The sequence below is a fragment of the Bombina bombina genome, chromosome 5, assembly GCF_027579735.1.
Source record: "Bombina bombina isolate aBomBom1 chromosome 5, aBomBom1.pri, whole genome shotgun sequence".
NCBI lineage: Eukaryota > Metazoa > Chordata > Amphibia > Anura > Bombinatoridae > Bombina > Bombina bombina.
This window is the reverse complement of record NC_069503.1, coordinates 233,583,434-233,597,835: the sequence shown is the minus strand read 5'-3', so window position 1 is coordinate 233,597,835 and position 14,402 is coordinate 233,583,434.

Below are 14,402 nucleotides of genomic sequence, written 5' to 3'. Positions count from 1 at the left end.
GGTTTTTATCCTGCAGCCCCTTGCATGCATTGCGCCTGTCACTGCTGCTGCGGCGTTCTGGTTTGAGTCTCTGGAAGAGGCCTTTCAGACAGCTACTCCATTGACTGAAATACTTGACAAGCTTAGAACACTTAAGCTAGCTAATTCTTTTGTTTCTGACGCCATTGTTCATTTGACTAAACTAACGGCTAAGAATTCTGGATTCTCCATCCAGGCGCGTAGGGCGCTATGGCTTAAATCTTGGTCAGCTGACGTGACTTCAAAGTCTAAATTACTTAACATTCCCTTCAAGGGGCAGACCCTATTCGGGCCTGGTTTGAAGGAAATTATTGCTGACATTACTGGAGGTAAGGGTCATACCCTTCCTCAAGACAGAGCCAAATCAAAGGCCAAACAGTCTAATTTTCATGCCTTTCGAAACTTCAAGGCAGGTGCAGCATCAACTTCCTCTGCTACAAGACAAGAGGGAACTTTTGCTCAATCCAAGCCGGGCTGGAAACCTAACCAGTCCTGGAACAAAGGCAAGCAGGCCAGAAAGCCTGCTGCTGCCTCTAAGAAAGCATGAAGGAATGGCCACCTATCCGGTAACGGATCTAGTAGGGGGCAGACTTTCTCTCTTTGCCCAGGCATGGGCAAGAGATGTTCAGGATCCCTGGGCGTAGGAGATCATATCTCAGGGATATCTTCTGGACTTCAAAGCTTCCCCTCCTCAAGGGAGATTTCACCTTTCGAGATTATCTGTAAACCAGATAAGAAAGAGGCATTCTTACGCTGTGTGCAAGACCTCCTAGTTATGGGAGTGATCTGTCCAGTTCCACAGTCGGAACAGGGACAGGGTTTTTATTCAAATCTGTTTGTGGTTCCCAAAAAAGAGGGAACCTTCAGACCCATTTTGGATCTAAAGATCTTAAACAAATTCCTCAGAGTTCCATCGTTCAAAATGGAAACTATTCGGACCATCCTACCTATGATCCAGGAGGGTCAGTACATGACCACAGTGGATTTGAAGGATGCTTACCTTCACATACCGATTCACAAAGATAATCATCGGTTCCTAAGGTTTGCCTTTCTGGACAGGCATTACCAATTTGTGGCTCTTCCCTTCGGGTTAGCTACAGCTCCAAGAATCTTTACAAAGGTTCTGGGATTGCTTCTGGCGGTCCTAAGACCGCGAGGTATATCAGTGGCCCCTTATCTAGACGACATCCTGATACAGGCGTCAAGCTTTCAGATTGCCAAGTCACATACGGACATAGTTCTGGCATTTCTCAGGTCACATGGGTGGAAGGTGAACGAGGAAAAGAGTTCTCTATCCCCACTCACAAGAGTCTCCTTCCTGGATTCTGTAAAAATTAAGATTTACCTGACAGAATCCAGGTTATCAAAGCTTCTAAAATCTTGCCGTGTTCTTCATTCTATTCCGCGCCCTTCGGTGGCTCAGTGTATGGAAGTAATCGGCTTGATGGTAGCGGCGATGGACATAGTGCCATTTGCGCGCCTACATCTCAGACCGCTGCAACTATGCATGCTCAGTCAGTGGAATGGGGATTACACAGATTTGTCCTCTCTGCTAAATCTGGATCAAGAGACCAGAGATTCTCTTCTCTGGTGGCTATCTCGGGTCCATCTGTCCAAAGGTATGACCTTTCGCAGGCCAGATTGGACAATTGTAACAACAGATGCCAGCCTTCTAGGTTGGGGTGCAGTCTGGAATTCCCTGACAGCTCAGGGATCGTGGACTCAGGAGGAGAAACTCCTCCCAATAAATATTCTGGAGGTAAGAGCAATATTCAATGCTCTTCTAGCTTGGCCTCAGTTAGCAACCCTGAGGTTCATCAGATTTCAGTCGGACAACATCACGACTGTGGCTTACATCAACCATCAAGGGGGAACCAGGAGTTCCCTAGCGATGTTAGAAGTCTCAAAGATAATTCGCTGGGCAGAGACTCACTCTTGCCACCTATCAGCAATCCATATCCCAGGTGTAGAGAACTGGGAGGCGGATTTTCTAAGTCGTCAGACTTTTCATCCAGGGGAGTGGGAACTCCATCCGGAGGTGTTTGCTCAATTGGTTCATTGTTGGGGCAAACCAGAATTGGATCTCATGGCGTCTCGCCAGAACGCCAAGCTTCCTTGTTACGGATCCAGGTCCAGGGACCCAGAAGCGGCACTGATAGATGCTCTAGCAGCGCCTTGGTTATTCAACCTGGCTTATGTGTTTCCACCGTTTCCTCTGCTCCCTCGACTGATTGCCAAAATCAAACAGGAGAGAGCATCGGTGATCTTGATAGCGCCTGCGTGGCCACGCAGGACCTGGTATGCAGACCTAGTGGACATGTCATCCTTTCCACCATGGACCCTGCCTCTGAGACAAGACCTTCTACTACAAGGTCCTTTCAATCATCTGAATCTAATTTCTCTGAGACTGACTGCATGGAGATTGGACGCTTGATTTTATCAAAGCGTGGCTTCTCCGAGTCAGTCATTGATACCCTTATACAGGCACGAAAGCCTGTCACCAGGAAAATCTACCATAAGATATGGTGTAAATACCTTTATTGGTGTGAATCCAATAATTACTCATGGAGTAAGGTTAGGATTCCTAGGATATTGTCCTTTCTCCAAGAGGGTTTGGAAAAAGGATTATCAGCTAGTTCTTTAAAGGGACAGATTTCTGCTCTGTCTATTCTTTTGCACAAGCGTCTGGCAGAAGTTCCAGACGTTCAAGCTTTTTGTCAGGCTTTGGTTAGAATTAAGCCTGTGTTTAAACCTGTTGCTCCCCCATGGAGCTTAAACTTGGTTCTTAAAGTTCTTCAAGGGGTTCCGTTTGAACCCCTTCATTCCATTGATATCAAACTTTTATCTTGGAAAGTTCTGTTTTTTATGGCTATTTCCTCAGCTCGGAGAGTCTCTGAGTTATCTGCCTTACAATGTGATTCTCCATATCTGATTTTCCATTCAGATAAAGTAGTTCTGCGTACAAAACCTAGGTTTTTAACTAAGGTAGTTTCTAACAAGAATATCAATCAAGAGATTGTTGTTCCATCATTGTGTCCTAATCCTTCTTCAAAGAACACCTTTTACATAATCTGGACGTGGTCCGTGCTTTAAAGTTTTACTTACAAGCTACTAAAGATTTTCGCCAAACATCTACACTGTTTGTTGTTTACTCTGGACAGAGGAGAGGTCAAAAAGCTTCGGCAACCTCTCTTTCTTTTTGGCTTTGGAGCGTAATACGCTTAGCCTATGAGACTGCTGGACAGCAGCCCCCTGAAAGGATTACAGCTCATTCTACTAGAGCTGTGGCTTCCACCTGGGCCTTTAAAAATGAGGCTTCTGTTGAACAGATTTGCAAGGCGGCGACTTGGTCTTCGCTTCATACCTTTTCAAAATTTTCAAAATTTGATACTTTTGCTTCTTCGGAGGCTATTTTTGGGAGAAAGGTTCTACAGGCAGTGGTTCCTTCCATTTAAGCCTGCCTTGTCCCTCCCTTCATCCGTGTACTTTAGCTTTGGTATCCCACAAGTAATGGATGATCCATGGACTGGATACACCTTACAAGAGAAAACATAATTTATGCTTACCTGATAAATTTATTTCTCTTGTGGTGTATCCAGTCCACGTCCCGCCTTGTCTTTTTAAGGCAGGTCTAAATTTTAATTTAAACTACAGTCACCACTGCACCCTATGGTTTCTCCTTTCTCGGCTTGTTTCGGTCGAATGACTGGATATGGCAGTTAGGGGAGGAGCTATATAGCAGCTCTGCTGTGGGTGATCCTCTTGCAACTTCCTGTTGGGAAGGAGAATATCCCACAAGTAATGGATGATCCGTGGACTGGATACACCACAAGAGAAATACATTTATCAGGTAAGCATAAATTATGTTTTTTAGCGAAGTTCCCCATCGCTGACACAAACGAAACCTATTAACCCCTAAACCGCAGTTCCCAAACATCGCCGACACGAACTAACCCTATTAACACCTAATCCACTGTTCCCAAAAATCGCCAACACTAACTAAACCTATTAACCCCTAAACCGCAGTTCCCAAACATTGGCAAAACTAACTAAACCTATTAACCCCTAAAGCGAAGTTCCCCATCGCAGACACAAACTAAACCTATTAACCCCTAAACCACAGTTCCCAAACATCGCCGACATTAACTAAACCTATTAACCCCTAAACTGCTGTTCCCAAACATCACCGACACTAACTAAACCAATTAACCCCTAAACCACCTGTCCCCACATTGCAACAACCTAAATTAAACTATATTAAACCCTAAACCTAACACCCCCTAACTGGACCTCGGCCTGGACCTCTGCCTCCACGCATCGACCGCCCCGTCTCCGCAGGGATGAAGAAGATGCCGGTCCTGCGACTGATGAAGATGGAGCCGTCTGGATGAAGATGCCTCACCGCTGGGATGAAGATCTTTCGCCGGACTTCAGCAATTGTGAATACCGATTTTGGGGCTAGTGTTAGGGGTTTATTTTTTGTGTTTTTGGGGTGTTTTTTTTTGGTTTAGGGCTTTGAGTCGAAAAAGAACTGAATGTCCTTTTAAGGGCAGTAAAAGAGCTAAATGCCTTTTTAAGGGCAATGCCCATACAAATGCCCTTTTCAGGGCAATGGTTAGATTAGGTTTTTTTAGTTAGGTTTTTTTTATTTTGGGGGCTTGGGGGAGGGTGGGGGTTTGTAATGTTAAGGGTTGTTTGTTTTTATTTTTTAGCAAAAGAGCTGTTAACTTTAGGGCAATGCTCAACAAAAGGCCCTTTTAAGGGCTATTGGTAGTTTATTATAGATTCTTTTTTTATTTTGGGGTGTTTTTTTTTTATAAATGGGGTATTAGAATAGGAATAATTTTTATCATTTTGGATAATTTCGTTTGTTATTTTTTGTAATTGGATTTTTTTTATTTTTTGGGTTTTTTTTTTAAATTAGGCATTTTTTATTTTTTAAGGGTCAAAAAAGAGCTGAATGCCCTTTTAAGGGCAATGCCCATAAAAATGCCCTTTTTGGGGCAATGGTAGATTATGTTTATTTTTATTTTGTGTGTTTTGGGGGTGGGGGCTAGTAATGTTAGGGGGTGTTTGTTTTTCTTTTTTTGCATAAGAGCTGTTAATGTTAGGGCAATGCCCTAAAAAAGGCCCTTTTAAGGGCCCTTGGTAGTTTATTATAGATTAAGTTTTTTTTTACTTTGGAGTGTTTTTGTTTTTGTTTTTTTAAACGGTGTATTAGAATAGGAATATTTTTTTTTACAGCTAAGTTTGTATTTATTTTTAAATAGATAGTTAGTTAATAATTGTAACTTTAATTTAGGTCTATTTTAATTATGTTAAAGTTAGGGGGTGTTAGGTTTAGGGGTTAATATAGTTTAATTTAGGTTGTTGTGATGTGGGGCCCGGCGGTTTAGGGGTTAATAGCTGTATTAGTGATTTAGTTAGTGTCGGCGATGTGGGGGGGGGGTGCGGTTTAGGGGTTAATAGGTTTAGGTAGTGTTGGCAATTTGGGGGTTTGTGGTTTAGGGGTTAATAGCGTTATTTAGTGTCCGTGATGTGGGTGGCGGCGGTTTTAGATAATTTTGTTTCGGCAATCGGTGGCATATTAGTTATGTTAAATTAAATCGTTTTTTCGGATACTTTCGTTTTTTCGGATCCATTCTTTATTCATATGCATTATTCTATTCTAAACTTCAGAATAGAATAATGCATATGAATAAAGAATGGATCTGAAAAAAATAAACTGATCCGTAAAAACGATTAACTAAACTTAACTAATTTGGCGAAACAATTTTTTTTAAAACTTAACTAAACTAATTTGAAATGAAACGAAACAAAACTAATTTTTTTAGCAACGCACGTCTAATTTGAATCTTGAAAAAAAAAAAGTTTGGGTTTCATGTCACTATCCTTTTTTGGTTATGAAAAATAGAAATAACTATTTTGAATGTAGCTATGTTTTGAACCTAAGACCTTTCATTTTCTTGTTTCAAGCACTACCAAAGAAAGCCTCTGAAAAAAAAAAGATAAAATTTACATTATACACCAAAATTAGTATATGCTATTTAAATAAAGCATTAAAGGGCCATGAAATCCAAATGTTGAAACACTTGAAAGGGATGCAGCATAGTTGTAAAAAGCTGACTAGAAAATATCACCTGAACATCTCTATGTAAAAAAGAAAGATATTGTACCTCAAAAGTTCTTCAGTAGCCACATCCCATTGTAAAGGACTTCTAAGCAGCAACTCAGTATGTCTGCCCCAGGATAGCTAAGGGAGTGAGCTTCGTGAACACTCATCTTATTTCCCTATTCAGTTTAAGGAAGTTTACTATGAAATCTCATGAGAGTTAAGTGAAATCTCATGAGATCACAGTAACATAGTTCATGACCTCAGCAATGTTGATGCTGATTGGCTGCTGTTCATTTCTTAATATTTAAAAAAAATGTTTTACCTGCAGCTGGGCAGCAGCTGAGTATAACTTTTTACACAGAACTTACTCTGCTGAGCTAAGGAAGTTGTGAGGTAACATATCTTCTTTTTTTTACATAGAGATGCTCAGGTGATATTTTCCTGTCAGCTTTTTACAGTTATACTACATCAGTTTCAAGTGATTTAGCATATGAGTATGATGTCCCTTTAAAGGGCTAATTTACTCAGGTAAGCATCTGGTAAAAGTTAATTGTATTTAAAGTATCTGCAAGAACACCCTTTCAAATGGTCTGAGCTCTCTCTCTTTCCAATCCCTAATGGAAGGTTGATTTGATTTTTACAGTTGTCTTTTGTTTACATATCTTTTCTATATAGAAAATAAACTTTCATTATTCAGATAGGGCATGTAATTTTAAACAACTTTCCAATTCACATTTATCATCAAATTTGCTTTGTTCTCTTGGTATTCTTTGTTGAAACCTAAACCTAGGAAGGCTCATTTGATAATTTCTAAGCCCTTGAAGGCCCCCCTTATTTCAATGCATTTGGCAGTTTTTCACAGCTAGAGGGTGTTAGTTCATGTGTGCAATTTAGATTACATTGTGACCACGCCCATAAAGTTACAAATGAGAGGGCACTGATTGTCTAAATGGAAGTCTGTCCAAAGAACTGAAATAAGGGGCAGTCTGCAGAGGCTTAGATACAAGGTAATCACAGAGGTAAAAAGAATATTAATATAACCGTGTTAATGGTTATGCAAAATATGGGAATGGTTAATAAAGAGATTATCTATCTTTTTAAACAATAACAATTCTGGAGTAGACTGTCCCTTTAAGTATTGACATTTTCAGTATAAGTGGTAGTTTCAACTGGCAAAGCAGCCATTTCAAATGGCAAGTAAAATTAAAGGAGTTATTTGTAAATAATTTACACTTCAGCAGGTAAAATTGATCACTATGGAGAAAACTTTACAATACAATGTACAGTTAACATTTAATATCCATCCATAACATGTGTAGTTAATAATTTTGTTTAATTTTGAGTAATTTTACAATCACATTGTAAAAAATATTTTAATAACACATAAAGGTGCAAGAAAAAGTTTGCAAACCCTTTGGAATAACCTGCATTAATTACTAATAAAGGGTTAGATTATAAGTGGTGCACTAACTTTTGTGTGCAAACAATATTTTTTTAGCTTTTTGTTTCTGAAGGAAATAGTGCGCATATTAAAGTTAAAAGTAAATGCGTTTGTTTGCTCGAGTGCAATCATGATTTATGCTCGTCAGTTTTAGCGCGACTGAAGAATACGTTAAAAAAAGTTGCCTAAAATACAACATAAATACATTTTAGAAGTAAATGCGTTTGCTCGAGGGCAATCGGGATTTATGCTCATCAGTTTTAGCGTGACTGAAGAATACGTTAAAAAAAGTTGCCTAAAATACAACATAAATATATTTAAAAGTATAGTTACATTCATATAAATAATATCTGATAAAAATCATTAAAAAAAGTTATAAGGGCTCAAAGGTATATGGTATAAGATGTTTGACAAAAAAGGGCTCTAACACACACACACACACACACAAAAGTACTACATACTAAAATATAGTCAAAAGCTAATTAATCTGAAGTGAAAGCATTTCAGTTTAATTTGTAATTGAGGCAAACTGAGCCTTTATATAAGCCCTAGGTGTTCTCAAGTAACCTTCTCTCTCCCATTTGTAATTTTGTATCCCATAGAGCTTAATTACTTTCTTTGGAAGGCATCTCTCATCTCTCTGGGACTTTTATTCCCTTTTCATAGAAAAAAAAAAAGTAAATTCAGCCCCTGTGAAGTCTGCACTATAATCTCTTTCCAAACTAGGGAATATTTTATTATTTAGTCCATAGAAAGTAATAAAGCTCTCTTAGAAATTGAAACTGACAGTTTTTCAGTTTTAATTTAAATACAGGAAATGCAAGGTGCAATGTACTTTGTAAAATATACACTTATACAAAGTATGATACTAATTTGTTAAAATTACACAGAAACTGTAAAGGCACAATCATAATTTGTAAAATCTCAATACTAAATACACTGTTGTATAAAAAAATAAAATACAAACTAGAAAGTGCAAAAGTTAAAAGTAATACAAGTTCACCTGCAATTTAAATTGATATAAAATAGAAAACACAAAGTGTAAATGCAGCAGAACTCTGATGTGAAGTAGTGCTGTAATGCACTTGGCTTGTCTCTCCATATACAGAAATGCAGGGAACCCCCCTTCAAGAAGTAAATTAAAATCTGCCTTGTGAACATTAGGTCCATAGAGAAACTATCCTCCTGATAAGGGTCATCAGTCATAGACACCCCTAACATTTATGGATGTAAAAAAAACAATTTCCACAGCACCAATGAATCAGGAAAAAAGTTTAACAAACTTGTCTTTTATTAATCCATTTCAGCTTATACAAAGCACTGGCACACAGCAGCATAAAGCGACGATGAGCATGAGTAAGGGTTAACAGCCCGAAAGCTTTAGTTTTCTAGACAAATAAAAGATAAGGAAGCAAGTATGTGTACACAAAGTGATAACATAATGTGATCTGATATTACCTGAAGCTCAACCCATTGTAATAGGCTGTGGTTTAAAAGCACAAAACCAGCTACTTCATATACACAAATAAACCTGAAAATGCAATGTCTCATACATTTTATACTCTGCAGCTGGTATAACAAGTCATTGAAAATACATTCATATAAAAACAATTTTGCAGTGTACTGTACAGTGTACTGTCCCTTTATCCCTCAAAAAGATAAACAGTAACAAAACACGTGCAAACTCCTGAACTTACATTCCTGATTTTCAAAAAAGGATAAAAAAGAAACTAAGAACCGCTGCATCCTCCATCCAGCCACTGAGAATGAAGGTTCCTCCTTGCTATCTTCCTCACGCCTCACTAAATGCCCACTCGACCCTATATCTTCCCATCTAATACCCTCCCTATCTTCTACCCTCACTCCTGCTCTTACACACATCTTCAACCTATCTCTTTCCACCGGCTCATTCCCATCTTCTTTCAAACATGCAATAGTCACTCCCATACTCAAAAAACCCTCCCTTGACCCTAATTCTCCTGAAAGCTACCGCCCGATATCACTGCTCCCACTAACATCAAAATTCATTGAAAAACTAGTCTACAATCGCCTAACCTACTTCCTGTCCGCCAACTCCTTGCTTGACCCCCTGCAATCCGGATTACGCCCCAAACACTCAACTGAGACTGCCCTTACCAAGGCTACTAACGATCTTCCCTCTGCTAAAAATATTGGCCACTACTCCATACTCATCCTACTTGACCTCTCAGCTGCCTTCGACACAGCTGACCACCCCCTCCTCCTACAGACCCTTAGCTCTTTTAGCCTCTGTGGCACTGCTCTTTCCTAGTTTCACTCTTATCTTTCTCACAGGTCTTTTTCTGTGTCATTTGCCAATGACTCCTCCTCTCTAATGCCTCTGTCTGTTGGAGTACCTCAAGGATCTGTTCTGGGTCCTCTACTCTTCTCCATTTATACTTCTTCTCTGGGTAAACCTATCAACAGTTATGGCTTCAAATATCACCTCTATGCTGATGACACCCAGATCTACCTCTCCACCCCTGCTCTCTCTCCCTCTGTCCTTTCTCATGTCAGCAACTGCTTATCTGGTATTTCTTCCTGGATGGCCTCTCACCACCTAAAAATTAACATGTCCAAGACTAAGCTCCTTCTTATCCCCCCCCCCTCAAGCTCTACGCTGACCTGTGACTTCTCTATCCCTGTTGAAGGCATCACCATTTCCCCATCGCCCCAAGTCCACTGCCTCAGAGTTACCCTTGACTCAAATCTATCCTTCACCCCCCCATATTCAATTGCTTACTACATCCTGCGGCAACCATCTACACAACATTTCCAAGATTCAACATTTTCTGTGCACTAATACCACAAAGCAACTAATCCACTCCCTTGTTATTTCCCGACTTGACTACTGCAATAACCTACTTACTGGCCTTCCTCTTTCCCACCTCTCCCCTCTTCAATCCATCCTAAATGCCTCTGCCAGGCTGATCCACCTTTCTCGTCGCTCTGTATCTGCTGCACCTCTCTGCGAGTCCCTTCATTGGCTCCCCATACACAGCAGAATTAAATTCAAAATTCTAACCCTTGCATACAAAGCGCTCACCAACTCCGCTCCCCTCTACCTATCCTCTCTAATCAACAAGTATACTCCAGCCTGCCCACTAAGATCCAACAATGACCTGCTCCTTGCTTCTGCAACTATTACCTCTTCTCATGCTAAAATGCAGGACTTCTGTCATACAGCACCTACCCTCTGGATCACTCTCCCTTGTGCTGTCAGGCTTTGCCCAAATCTTTCTTCCTTTAAATGCTCTCTGAAGACTTTTCTGTTCAGAGAAACCTACCACCCAACTCAATAATATTCCTTTTACCTAACAACATTTCCCTCCTCTAACTCTGCATTAACATCTTTCTCAATCTTGCAGTCCTCACTTCCTTTATTATAATAATAATAATAGAAGTGGTTGTTTAAAACTGTATGATCTATCTGAATCATGAAAGAAAAAGTTTGGGTTTATGTCCCTATAAGGGTTTGATTTATCAAGCCTTCTCCTGCTCTTCAACTGCAGGTTCTCACAGGAGAACCTGCAGTCTGTATTTATGAAGCAGCGGTCATCAGATCACTGCTTCCCATATTCTTCTCCACCTCGTAGTTGGAGAATTTCAATCTCCCAGGTCTTGTTCGACTGGGGAGATTGACAACTCCTGCCTGCGCGTGATTGACTGTGCATGGGCAGGGGGTGGCGTTGCACAAGAGCACAAAATAGCGCTCTTGTGCAATGCTGAATTTTGCCAACAGCAAGCTGCGGCAGACAGGGTGCATATGAATGCCCCTGTCCGTAGATGCTTGATAAATCAAGGCCAGTGTATCATAGATAAACAGAAGCTAATATGCAGCAATATTAAACTGATTAATAAACCCTCAAAAAGATAAACAGTAACAAAACACATAAGGGACTGTTCAAATAAGCACTACAATTTGTAAAAAAGCGAGCTAAAACATTAACAATCAGCGTGCCTGCAGTATTGCTAATTGCTAAAGCTAAAAACCCAAAGTAGAAATTTAGCACAGGCTAAGTAAAAAATACAGTGCATAGCTCAGAAGCAACTTCTAGGCACCATCTGCGCTAAATTTAAAGCAACACTAACCTCAGAAACATTGTGCTTACCTCAGCTACAGTAACTTGCTTCCACTAGCTCATCCTAGGCTGTGCGAGCACAATGCCAAGGATCTAAGTTTGTATCAACATCTCAACCCAGGAGATTGGTGGACAAGATCACATTTTACCTCAGGAGGGCTGTGGATCCACAAGGAACAGCTCACTGTAAACCAGGGGATTGGTGGACAAGTCCACATTTCACCTGGGAGGCATGCTGCATTTCTCACTGGGATAAGGCCTTTCACTGCCTGACTGGTAATTCCTTGTCTTCCCTCTGAATGACAAGTTGTTGCAAGGAGGATTTAGGCCTCAGATTGGTTAGAGGATCCCCTTTCAAAAGATGAGTAGATCTTGCACTTTACTTTCACCTCACTCTTCTTCAAGGAGGCAAAAGAAAATGTCTGAGGATCATGGGAAGTATGTGGGGTTTAAAGCTCTGGTATGTTGGGTATCTTTTGCCTCTTCCTAGTGGTCAGGAGGGGAACATTACCATATGTGATGACTTGTGGAATCTCACCATCTGATGAAAGAAATTATATATATATTTATTTTTTTCAACTGAAAAACTCTACTTACATGTTGCTCGCCAATGCACACAAATATTTAGCAATAATTATAACTTGTATGAAGTAGATCCAAAAGCCAGAAATGCAAATTGTAAATACTTACAAAGAATGTGAATACTCCAAAATAAGGACATTCAAAAAGTCTGGGGAAAACGTGCACACTTGAAAAAAGTTAACTTTTAGGAAACTAGAGCTGTAGCAAAATATTTATTAAAGTAAGAAAGTTATATCGCACAATAAAAAAGCCTAAAAAGAAATGGTAGACACACCCTCCTGCAGGTAAATAACAACACAAGCCGGCATAAAGATCTAAAGTGCACTTGTAGAAAGTCTCAATCAGTAAAAAGGACTTCCAAAAAATGCACACAAACATCCAGATCAAATATCATTAGCATGCAACATTAATAGCAGAGTATATCAGCCAGTTAGTAAGAGGCTATCAAGGTATAGCAGCTTTTTACTAAAAGACATAATTGCACAGTTCAATTGATATAGCGTGAGTATAGGAAACTCCCTTTAGTGCATAGAAGATTAAAGGGAAAGTCTAGACAAAATTTAACTTTCACGATTCAGATAGAGCATGCAATTTTAAGCAACTTTCTAATTTACTCCTATTATACATTTTTCTTCGTTCTCTAGGTATCTTTATTTTTTTTAAAAAGCAGAAATGTAAGCTTAGGAGCTGGCCCATCTTTGGTTCAGCACCTGGGTTTCTGATTGGTGTCTAAATCAGCAAGTGCTACTTAGGTTCTGAACCAAAAATGCTCTGACTCGTAAGCTTATATACAAATCTTATATACAAATAAAGATACCAAGAGAACGAAGAAAAGGAGTAAATTTGAAAGTTGCTTAAAGGGACACTGAGCCAAAAATTTTTCTTTTGTGATTCACATAGAGCATGCAATTTTAAAGGGATACTGAACCCAGATTTTTTCTTTTGTGATTCAGATAGAGCATATGATTTTAAGCAACTTTCTAATTTACTCCTATTATCAATTTTTCTTTTTCTTTATCTTGCTATCTTTATTTGAAAAAGAAGGCAGTTAAGTTTTTTTTTGGTTCAGTACTCTGGACAGCACTTTTTTATTGGTGGATTAATTTATCCACCAATCAGCAAGGACAACCCAGGTTGTTCATCAAAAATGGGCCGGCATTTAAACTTACATTCTTGCATTTTAAATAAAGATACCAAGAGAATGAAGACAATTTGTTAATAGGAGTAAATTAGAAAATTGCTTAAAATTTCGTGCTCTATCTGAATCATGAAAGAAAAAATTTGGCTTCAGTGTCCCTTTAAGTAACTTTCTAATTTACTCCTATTATCCAATTTTCCATATTATCAAATTTCGAAACCATTTTTTTTTTCAAAATTAGCGACAGCTACATAGGAAAACTGATATCTGTCTGGAATCCCTGAATATCCCTTGACATGTATATATAGTCTAGGCCCATTTTGGTATATTTCATGCCACCATTTCACTGCCAAATGTTATCAAATAAAAAAAAATTGTTCACTTTTTCACAAACTTTTTCACAAACTTTAGGTTTCTCACTGAAATTATTTACAAACAGCTTGTGCAATTATGGCACAAATGGTTGTAAATGCTTCTCTGGGATCCCCTTTGTTCAGATATAGCAGACATATGGCTTTAGTGTTGCTTTTTGGCAATTAGAAGGCCGCTAAATGCTGCTGCACACCTCACTTGTATTATGCCCAGCAGTGAAGGGGTTAATTAGGTAGCTTGTAGGGAGCTTGCAGGGTTAATTTTAGCTTTAGTGTAGAGATCAGCCTCCCACCTGAAACATCCCACCCCCTGATCCCTCCCAAACAGCTCTCTAACCCTCCCCCTCTACCTTATAGTGCACCATCTTGGGTACAGGCAGCTGTCTGCCAGTACTCTGTTTGTCACAAATAATGTTTTTATTTTGTTTGTTTGTTTTTTCTGTAGTGTAGCCAACCCCCCTCCTCCTCCCTGATCACTTAGATAACCCCCTCCCTCCTTTATCCCACCTTACCCTTAGCTACAAACACATTGTCCCATAGTATAGCATCTCAACCGCTCCCGCAGCGTGCACGCGCGCACCCGCACGTGATCCCGCCCCCCTGCAATGAACTCCTCGCATTGATGTCCGCCCCCCAC